The sequence below is a fragment of the Emys orbicularis genome, chromosome 8, assembly GCF_028017835.1.
Source record: "Emys orbicularis isolate rEmyOrb1 chromosome 8, rEmyOrb1.hap1, whole genome shotgun sequence".
NCBI classification, from domain to species: Eukaryota; Metazoa; Chordata; order Testudines; family Emydidae; genus Emys; species Emys orbicularis.
Window position 1 is genome coordinate 24,780,791 of NC_088690.1, and position 11,976 is coordinate 24,792,766.

Consider the following 11,976-nt stretch of genomic DNA (forward strand, 5'->3'; position numbering starts at 1 on the left):
TACTGACCTTTATACAGCACTTTGAGATCTACTGATGACAAGTGCCATGTAAGAACTAGGTGGTATTATTTCTTTACTGACTATAGAGTTTCTACGGAAATGTTCACTGTCATTCCCCTATCCCTGTACGAATGGGAACTAAGGCAAAGCATTTCAGTGTGTTCTTAGGTGCATTGCTGAAGAGGGATAGAGTTAAAAACAAGCTTATGTCCCACTGAAGTCATGCATGTGCTTTGCTCATTAGGAATGAACTGCTAAATTGGGGCCTAAATGGGGGAGTTTGGTGAGCCTAAGGCTACCAATCAGTTTCTCCCTAAAAATTAATACTATTTTCTCTGCTATCATTGGAAAATACACCACAAATGTTTTTAATCTGTATTTTAAAAAAACTTTTCTAAAGAGGAAATTATTCTAAAGTTAATGGAATCTATTGTAGCTCTTTATGGAATATTTACATGCTGTATGGAATGACTCATCAGACTTTATCATGTGCAATGCCCAGGTAGATAAATACATCTCTAGCAGCAGCTAAATGGGTAGCAGAATTACAAACCTCATTAGACTGCAGTTGTCACAAAGCAAACTTGGAAGGGTTGCTACCTGCTTGTAGTAGGATCCTTGAATTTGCAGGTTGCGAAAAACCACATTGAAACCACATTAGAAACATTACATCAAGCTTCATGCACACCAGAGTAAATGAACATCACTTCCTTTATTTAAATTAGCCTGTCTTTAGCATAAACTAAATGCAATTTTTCATTATTTTTATTATATGGGTAAGGAACTGTGACCATTGTGTTAAAGATGATTGTGTTAGAAATCAGCACTGCAGTGTGGAAAAAAGAATTTTGTTGTGTGACTGTGTTAAGAGACTTTGATCATTTACCTTCTGAGAGCAGTTAGGACAGCAGTTCAGAAACATTTATTCTTTTAAATAAGGACTACTACAAATTACCTGACCTTAATTAGATGCTATTTGCTTACTTTATTTGAGGACCCCTATTTTAATCAGCTGCTCGTGTGAGTAAAGAAAGTAAGCAGTTGACCTGTAGAGTAAAGAAAGTAAGCAGTTGACCTGTAGACTTCAAATAGTTCTCCGAGTTATATTTGGTAGAATAATATTCACAAATAATTTGGCAATGTTTTTGCCATCTGTCATCAAATAAGTGAAACACAAATATTTGTATCTTAATTCAGTCAGCTGCTAGATCGTTAAATATTTGTCAAATGTATTATTTGTGAATACTTTTTATTCGTGTCAGATAAGTACATTTGCATTCATTGTCTGACCAGCTATAGTCCTTACTTAGATAAAAGGTTAAAATATAGGACCCATTTATTTTGCATACTTTCTGTGTGGCCTGTAGAGCTGGTTAACAGTTTTCAAAAATGTTGACATTGTCTTGGAAAAAATTGGGGCAAATATTTTCACAAAATGTTTTCCATTTTTATCCATCTCTAGTTGCATGTTACATAGCTACAGGTATGTAACTTTGATACATTTAGATGATGTTGCAATTGCATATGATGTTGTGTGTCAAGTTGAATAATGTTTTCCAGTCAATCTCTGGAAATTGGCCCTGACCTGCTCACTCCTCCCGTCCCACCTGCCAAGGCTCCAACTTTGCCGCTTGCAGAGGAGTGCGCAAGGTACAGAGGAGAGAGGAGATGGTTCCGTAGAGGCAGCTGAGCCCCTCTCCCAGGCAGGATGAGGAGATATGCACACAGAGGGCTCCATATGCAGACAGATCCAAAGTGGGTGGTCCAGGTTCTCTGTCTTAGATACCTGGCTTGTGTGTCTTGTTCACATGTTCAGGATCTAACTGATTTCCAGATTTGGGGTTGGAAAGGAATTTCCCCCCAGGTGGGGTGTGGGATTATCTGGGCATGTCTCACCTAATGAGTTCATGGCCATTGCAGGGACCTTGGGCACTGGTGACACCTCAGTCTCTCATGTTCTCTGTCTGAGACGCAAAACAGTTTATTCTCCTGAGGACTAAAATGCTTTAATTTAACTGACGCCATTGGGCTCAGCATAAGGTATTTGCATGAAATGTAATGGTGTGTGTTATACAGGAGGTCAGACTAGATGATCTAATGGTCCCTTCTGGCCTTCAACTCTTTGAAACTTATGAAACTCTGAAAGGTCATAACAGACTGAAGGAGTTTGAGCAGGAGCAGACCGTGTTCAGGAGAGGTCATTTTAGCTATCGCTTCAATATTCATAGAGTGCTCATTGCTATGGTATAGGCCCTGGGTAGTCACTGAGGGCCCAATCCAAAGCCCACTGAAGTCAATGGAGGTATCTCCAATTACTTCAATGGGCTTTGAATCAACCACAGAACGCCCCTCACTATAAAATCTTGGCAGTCAGATGAACTGAGGTAAACAGTCTTGTGTAGCAAGCACCAGGTGCACTATTGCATTGTATAAATAGTAATTGTAATAGTAATGTCAAGGGAGAGCAAGTTCAGCATTGTTGGGGCTGTCCCAACCAATGCTCTATCACCAGAGGTACAATGCCGGAACCCGTCTCAGGACAGCTGAGGTCAGCGCACAGATGCTTACCCAGAAAACATGTCAAATAAAGCAAAGAACATTCAACCTCGAATTATAGATGTTTATTGCCCTGAGACGATGGAAAAACAGAGGCACTTTACACATTCGTGCTTGTGTTTGGTTGCAAATCATCTCTGACTGTATTTCAGAAATAGCATATGCCTCTAGTGATGCTGGAGCTAGTCTAATACTTGTTTTTGATGAACCTTAGAGTAACCACAAGAGTAAAATTCCATGTCAGTTTCCAAAGCATCAGCTTAGAGCTGTCCTTGGGCAATGGTACATATCGAGTACAACAAATAGTCGTGGGTTTTGTTGTTGTTGTTTCCTGACTTGGCATGGTTAGCTCTTTTGAGCAGAAAGTGTTTAATTTTCAGCAGATGTGTCTCTTTCTGTTCCTTTATTCTTTGGAGGATACAGAGAAATGTGACTTAAACATGCAGAGGTGAAGGATGCCTTGGTGAATAAATAGCCAAAATCCAAATGTACCTTCTTGAGTACTGATGTGTTTCTGTGCAAAGCTTCAGGAAACAACATGTTGTTTGTTTACTCCGTGTTACATAACCCACAGAATATTCATGTCCATGGACTGGATTGGTGCTCCCACGGTGAAATCTGCAAGAGGAGACTAATGGGGGTAGGAATGAAATCCTTCCCCATAAGATCTGTCCAAAATAGGGAGTTCCAGGAGGTCAGGGCCATCTGCTTGGCGTCCCAGCCTTCACTGCCAGCTTTGGCCCCCAAAACTGCCCTGCTCCCACAGCTCCATTAGATTATATGCATCCTCCACCCCAAACAGGGCAGTTCATGACCTGCTTGTAGCCTGCCCAATTCTTTCCCCTTCCCCTCCCCCACAGAACCTGTTCCCACAGAGCATCATTTGAGGACTCTTGGGAAGAGGAACCCTCATCCCCTTTAGCACTTGGAGATATAGTGTCATAATCTAGCCCCAGGTATGAGTGGTGTGAGTGTCCAGGTCTTGGAGGAGGGGGCAGTTCAGCTGAAATGCCATTGAGTTATGTTACTGTCAGTATGTTTTAAGCTTAACTCACTTGCAAAGGGTAATGAGTTCATGGACCCTTCCAACATTTGATTTTGAATGTGTCACTGGCTGCTATTATAATAAGTCCTGTAGAAATGAGGGTGTTAGTATGTTAATATGATCTAGTACCATTCTGATTTACCGGCTATAAAGAAATTGTAACTTGAACTAATGCATGTTTTTACCATGTAGTATGCATGATAGCATGTTATGTATTATTTTATACTCATACTGTAATAGATAATGGAAGTTATGTGCATATTGTAAGCAATAGTAGCTCTTTCTCTTTAATATTGTATGACATTGAGTTGTAGTGCTTTGCTTCAAACCTATAGCAGTGCCATTAGCAGACTGTGGCATATAAACTAGTGAAGCCAGTCAGGAAACGTTTACTAAACTTGACATTTTTCACTTGAATATCAGACATAGTTAAACATGTTTTTGTGAACCTACCCTGGGGCTCAGCTATCATTTCTGTGCCCTGCTATAAGGAAAGCCCACATTTGGGTATAACCTCAGGAATGACTTTCTTGACACAGGCTGTGTCAAATACATTATGTTGTTAGGGCAGCATTTTACAAATGTTTGACTCCCGTACAAGTACCTTAGTTTTTGCATGATTTCTGTATGTGACAGGATGAATGTGGTAGCTGCACAGTTTGTTCGTGTTGAAATTCCTGACACTAACATTTCTGAGGCTGGGGGGAAAATTTTCTATGCTGACTGTTGTCAGGGCCTCCCATTTATTCCCTCCTCAGCACAAGCACATTCAGTTGATAGCACAAGAAGCATTTTTCCAGGTATTACCAAATCAGAATGAGGAAAACCAATATTTCTTATAGCGAGAACTAGTAAATGCAGAACTGTTTGTTGCTTTATGTTCACTAAAGTCCTGGTACATTCTCAAAGTGACCTACTAGAATGTTCTACAATACCAGGAAGAGTAACTTCTGTTCACCCCATTTAGCAACACAATCTTTTGGCTAAACAGAAGCTCCAGTGTTGGGTCTTTCCTCCATACTTCTTGGCCTAGGCTCATTCCTTTCATAACTCTGCCTTTTTCAGATCTGAACCCTCTCAGGTAATATGAGGTGAGGGGGGTCTCAGCACCTAACAGGACCATGCCCTAAATTTGCTCCACAAGTTAGAAATGTGATGCAGTAGAGTATAATCCAGCATGTGCACAATATGGAAAGTGCCTGTCTTGATCAGATTAATTTTCATTTCATTAACTCAAAATAGGCATTTTATTGTGTACATACTTGTTACTAATATTGCTCTGCTAATGCGTCCGTTGTTTTTATATAGTATATAATGCACATCTTCCCGTTCATCTTTTTACAGGGACAATTTTTGTTGTTCTCCTTGCATACCAGTAGGTTCCTATATATATATATGTGTGTGTGTGTATATACATGATATACAAGCGTTCTCCTGTTTTTATGAAGTTGCTATTACATATTACTAAAATGAATTTAATTAGAAGTTTCATATTTTATTACATTTCTTTCTTATTTGCTTTTTTTAGTGCTAGATTTAAGAGTCTTTTGTACTGTTAAAATTTATTTGAGATGTTTTGCGTTTTGTCAGTTTTCCTACTGTGTGCTACTTACTTTTCACTCCCATTTGGATTATTTTTATGTGCTTTCTCTGTATTTGCAAAATTGTGCCTGAGATATTTTAAAGTCTGAACAATAAATGTGTACAATTTCCAGTCTCTGTTAGAGAATATTTTTATGTTACATCATTTGTGCACATCTTTGTGCCAGACAAATATTCTTTATTTATATGCAGCTGCAAATGTACACGATAGTTCACAAAACACACACAAAACCCCAAAGTCCCTGCCCCACAAAAAGTTTACTATTTGCTTCGGACAAGTAATACATGAACTGTGCTTGAATTATTACTCTTATTGATATTAGAAGACATTGGTATCTGATGACATTACATAAATACGGCCCTGATCCTGCAAACACTCACATGTGCTTAACTTCAAGTATGTGGGCAGTACTATTCACTTCAATGGGTCTACTTTTGGGAGTAAAGTTAAGCAGCTGTGTAAGTGTTTGCAGTATTGGGACCTAAATAAGCACAATGGTTCCCTCCAGTAACGAGTGCATAGCTCCAATCTACTCTCCCACAGAGTGAAGTCACTTAGGAAGTGAGTGGATATGAAGGAGGTACGAGAGGGTGTTCAGCACTCAGAAAGAGAGAGAGCACTCCAAACATAGAGGGTTGTTTGAAAGTTCATGTCTAATGATAACAGGTGAGTATTTGCTTCTTTTATTGCACAACTAGTAGAGTCATCGATGTCCAACATGCTTCAGTATACACAATGTAATTTGACATGACTTGTCCATTAGCTAAGCATATATAAACCAACTGGGCTTGTGAGAAGATTTCAGGTGCGTAGGTCAAGGCTGTGATAAATAATACAGCCTTTATATCAGTTAATTTAGGCCCAGATTCTGGTACCTGATGTGACCTCTGGAAAACAGGAGTGCTGGATAAAAGGACATGTTTCCTATCCCTTGCTGTGGCATGCTGACTGTGGTGTCAAGAAGAAGGAAGAGTGGGATGTCTGTGGTAAAACGACAATTAAATATAGGAAAGAAATGGCATTCCTAGGCTGAGCTCTGAGCGTCTTTCAAACTTGATACAGGTGTATCCTGCCAAGGGACTTGCTAAGAATTTGTGTGTTATTTTTCAAACCTACTCACTGGATACACGTTAATGTTCCCTTCAGAGCCATTAGAGCGTGAGCTGCACATGCATACTAATAACAGGATGAAATATGGATTCATTTAATCCCCTTTGTCCATACAGCTCCGTTAGTTTTGTGGGTTATTTTTGATCTGTGTTCACACTCAACTGCTGTGGCATAATGTATGAATGCGAATTCATTCAATTATGCATTGTGGATCTGCATGTGGTTATGTAATAAAATCTAATTATTGAAATGTTTTAATGTAATGATAAAAACAAGAGCCTCGATGCATGCAGTGGTTCACATATTAAAACAGACACTTTGGGCCATTTTTGAGCACATCTGTGCTCTACATGAGCTTAGCCCACAATCACATTACGACCTAAGGCCCTGATCCCACAAGCAGCTTCATGCAAACAGACCCTTGTACTCTGACACAGTCCCATTGACAGGAGTCTGCCTGCAGCTTTGCAGGATTGAAGCCAGAGATTTAAATATTGATTTATCTACAATAAGGTCTATTTTTTTTTTAAAAAATCCAAATCTCTCATTAGACCAACTTGTTAATATTTGAAAGTGCTTTGATGAAGAAAAAAATATCTATATGTTTTATTTTTTATGCTGATTATTTTAGTTCAAGTTAGTCATTTTGGCTTAGTTTGCAGCAAGGGAGATTTATGGTAGATGTTATGAAAATATTTCTAACTATAAAGATAGTTAAACAGTGGACCAGCTTACCTAGGCTGGTTGTAGAATCCCCATCGTTGGAGGTTTTTAAGAATAGGTTGGACAAACACTTGTCAGGGCTGGTCTAGGTATATTTAATCCTCCTTCAGCTCAGTGAGGTGACTTCTTGAGGTTCCCTCCAAACCCACATTTCTATGATTTCTGTGTGATTTTTTTAATCTTGTGTTAAGTTACAGGAGTACCAACAAGTGTCTGGTATCTGAAAACATTTAAACCTTGCAACGGCCAATCCAGACTATGACTCTATACTTCTCCCAGTGCTCCACAATCTAACCTTCCATTTTAAAAAGAGAAGCAAAGTCCCCAACTTCAAACTGGGTGCTGAAAGTTTCAGAGGAGCTGAGTCAGGTCACATACTCAATTTCCATTCAGTCAGATTGGGGCACACAACTCCCCACAGCTCCTTTGAAAATCTCAGTTTATATGCCTAATGTTAGGCTCCTAATGCATATAAAGGCTCTGGATTTTCAGAATGGCTACAGAAACCATTGCCACTCCATCTGCAGAGGGGCACTTCTGTTGCTAACTGCAGGAGCTGATGATTTTCAGAGTCTTGATTGACCAGGTTGTCCAAGAGCCATAAAAAAATCTGCTGAGCGATACTTTGACAAAGCTATAGTGGAGTCTTTTGTGTCCAACGCAGCCATAGTGTAAGAATTCAAAACGTCCCTACAAAGTGATTGATTATCTTCAGTACAAGACTTCTACCCCTGTGGCTCTAGTCATTGCTCTCCTACATCAGTTGTCACAAATCCTCCATAAGCCAAGATGACGTCTAAGAATAAAGGTGAGGAAGAGGATGCCTTAAAGTAACCCTAGTGGACATCAAAGACAAAGGACAGCTGTAAAGTCCTACCAACCCATTAATAGTGTGGCTTGTGAGAAACAACATTCTCCCTCAGACACCTCTGGAAAAAAATCACTCCAGTTTTATTAACCTCCAGGGCTCTTGCCAGGAGAGTTCTGTCCCCACTTCAGTGCACAGGAGGTAAGGATCTGTTTATGACACATCATAGGAGATTTCCCCAGTTTTTCAGTTACAATGAAAAGTCCTTAAGCCATGATTGTGAACCCATCAGCACCATCACCACTGCTTGGTCTATAGTGAACTACACTATATGGCAGAAGCCTCATGGAGCAAAGATAGCATGTGTATGTCTACACAAGCTGGGAAACACCTCCCAGTTGCTGTGTAGACATAGTGACGGTGACTGAAATTTAGCCAGACTGCTCTTGAATGTCTGTATTTCATCAGCCCAGGCCCTTCAGGTTTATTTCTTTCAGCTAAGGCATCCATTTGGCCCCCAACTATTTTCTATATATATCATCACACCTGAGAGACAGATGCCCGATTGTTGACACTGCCTTGTTCCGATGCTCTACAAGTTGCACTTCTCCATCTTCTCAGTGATTTTTGACCGGTGAAAGGCACGTAATATATGGTGGTGTCATCTGTCCTGAAACCTGGTGGTTTCCTTGCCTGACCATAGCTCTGCTTAGTTAGGAACAGAACTATGTTAATGTGTTTGTATCCCCATCTCTAGTAGAAAATGAAAATAGGTGGTTTGCCAGTGGTAGCATTTGTGGTATTACACAATGGCAAAACCTACGTTTCCAGACTGGAAAAAAAAATAAATCTATGTTTCAGATTCCATTTCTTCCTAGTGTAGGAAGTGCAGTCTAGTGGACTGAGTCTCTAGGGAACTGAAAAATTTTAGCTCAGCCATAAACTTCCATTGTGTTATTGGGAAAGTCACTAAATCTAGCCTGTGCCTTATATCCCCTCTGTAAAATGGGGATGATAATACTGCCCTACCTCACGGGGTGTAGAAGCTAAAATTCATTAATGGATTCTCAGCTGATGAGAGACTTATAAGTACCTAGAAGATATATTTTCCTTCCATAGCATGAAAAACTACCAAAGGCTTGGGCCCAAAGGCCTTAAAAAGGCATTTATACTCTGATTGTGTCCAGCCATAGCTAGTGCCCTACCTTCTGATGTAAAAAAAAAATGAATACAGAATTAAAGGAGGGTAATATCAACATGGGATTATGGACAATAAATTCTGTCAAACTAACTTGATTTTTTTATGAGATTACAAGTTTGGTTGATAAAGGTAATAGTGCTGATGTAACATACTTAGCAGTGCTTAATTTGTAATGAAAGAGGTGCCAGGGCTCAAGCAATTTTTTTGCTTTCATAACTGATGCAGCAAGCCCAGAGGTGTCGGGTTTATGAACTGCCGAGCCTAGAGGTGCCGGGGTTCAGGCCTGGCAAGCCCAGACAGATATTAAGCACTGATATTTAGACTGCTGTAAAGCTTTTGACTTGGTACCAGACAATATTTTGATTAAAAATTAGAATATAAAATTAACATGGCACACATTAAATAGATTAAAAACTGGCTAATTGGCAGATATCAAAATGTAATTGTAAACAGAGAATCAGCATTGAATGGATGTGTTTCTAGTGGGATCTCACAGGGACAGATTTTTGGCCTTACACTATTTAACGTTTTTATCAATGACCTGGAAGAAAACATAAAATCAACACTGATAAAGTTTGCAGATGACACAAAAATTGAGGGAGTAGTAAATGATGAAGAGGACAAAGTAACTGATATCAGAGAGATCTGAATTTCTTAGCAAGTTGGGCACAAGCAAATAATATGCATTTTAAAAGAGCAAAATGTAAATATATGCACCTAGGAACAAACAATGTTGGCCATACTTACAGGATGAGGGACTCTATCCTGGGAAGCAGTGACTTTGAAAAAGATTTGTGGTCATGGTAGATAATCAGCTGCACAGGAACTCCCAGTGTGATGCTGTGGTCAACAGAGCTAATGTGATCCTTGGATGCATAAACTCAAATTTTGAATAGGAGTAGAGCGGATATTTGACCTCTGTATTTGGCACTGGTGTGATCACTGCTGAAATACTGTATCTAGTTCAGGTGTCCACAATTAAAGAAGGAAGCTGATAAATTGGAAAGGATTCAGAGAAGAGCCGTGAGAATGATTAGAGGATTAGAAAACATGCCTTATGATAGCCTCAAGGAGCTCAGTCTATTTAGCTTAACAAAGGAAAGGTTAAGGAGGGACTTGATTATAGTCTACAAGTATCTGTCACGCACCGAGGTGTGGGTGATTGGGTCCTGGTGGTTGGAGTAGAACGAGAGGGCAGAATCAGAGTCGTGGTCAGGAGACAAGTCAATGGACAAGTATGGAGCCAAGAATTAGGAACCAGGAGTACTAGGGCTGGAGCAGAGCAGGTAAGGGATAAAGCAAGGACTGGACAGGAAGCAAGTCTGGCACAGCCACAGGCGTGGAACGCACTGAGCAGACCTATGCTGCTATTGCTACAGGGCTTAAATTGTGATGTTTGGCTCTTCTGACCAGGGAGCACAGTCACTTAAGTGAGGGGTTATTGGGTCCACAAGCTCATTGAGTTGCTAGGCAACCCAGCCCAGAGGCATCTGAGCTCCTGACATGGGGAACAACTATTTAATGATGGGCTCTTCAATCTAGCAGAGAAAGGTATAACACTCGATTGGCTGAAAGTTGAAACTAGACAAATTCAGACTGGAAATAAGGTGTAATTTTTTAACAATGAGGATAATTAACTATTGAAACAATTTACTAGGGGTTGTGGTGAAGTCTCTATCAATGACAATTTTAAAGTGAAGATTGGATGTTTTTCTAACAGCTACACTTTAGTTATTGTTTTTGGGAAGTTGTATGGGCCTGTGCTATTCAGGCGGTCAGGCTAGATGATCACAGTGATCCTTTCTGGCATTGGAATCTATGAATCAATGAAAAGTTTTCTTGAATGAATGGACTAGTTGTATAAGTTTCACTCAGCCACCGATCCAGGCCTGGTGATACTTAGCACTTTCTCTTTAGCAGAGAATCATAGAAGTTATAATGAGCCTAGCCCCAATTTCTAAAACTGCAGATGCAATTTTGCTTGCCTCCCTTTTGTGCATTGAAAAACAGATTCGTGCACACACATTGCATTTTTGGATGCAAATAGGGCTGTGATTAAGTCAATGTTTTTTAATAGTCTCCCAGGGAAAAGAGGGAAGTGCATCCCTGGTGGTATTTAAACTGAAACTAGGCAAAACTGTAGAAAATAATTGGTATGGAACAGCCCTTTAATGGCAGGTGGAGAGAATAGATGATATAGTATTGATAAATCTTTCAAGTTTCTAATTTCTAAGCCTCTGCAGCTACTGCAGACAATAGGTCTGGAGTAATTTGGGACTGTGAATCATGATTTTGTGTGTTCTGTTGTCTGGAAGATTAATATACACACAAAACCAGCAGACTCACCAGGGCCGTATGGCAAAGCCTACATTCCACTCTCTTTTAGTGAATACATTGTCCATGATCAGAGCACTTAGCTGTCATTTTGTTCTGATAGAGGACTATTAGGTGAGATAAGATTGTATAGTTAACAGTTGCATAGTTAATGACAGGTAGATATAGATACAGTAAGTAAACTAGACAATCAAATATCAGAGGGGTAGCCGTGTTAGTCTGAATCTGTAAAAAGCAACAGAGGGTCCTGTGGCACCTTTAAGACTAACAGAAGTATTGGGAGCATAAGCTTTCGTGGGTAAGAACCTCACTTCTTCAGATGCAAGAAGTTCGCTCTTGGGACTGAGAGGGACCAGACATCAATCCAGGTTCTCCCCATCTTTCTAAACAAGTCTCTCTTATTTCAAACTTGTAAGTAAAAAGCCAGGCAAGGCGTCTTAGTTTTACTTTATTTTCTCAACTTGTAAATGTACCTTTTACTAGAGTGTTTATCTTTGTTTGCTGTACTTTGAACCTAAGACAGAGGGGGGTCCTCTGAGCTCTTTAAGTTTGATTACCCTGTAAAGTTATTTTCCATACTGATTTTACAGAGATGA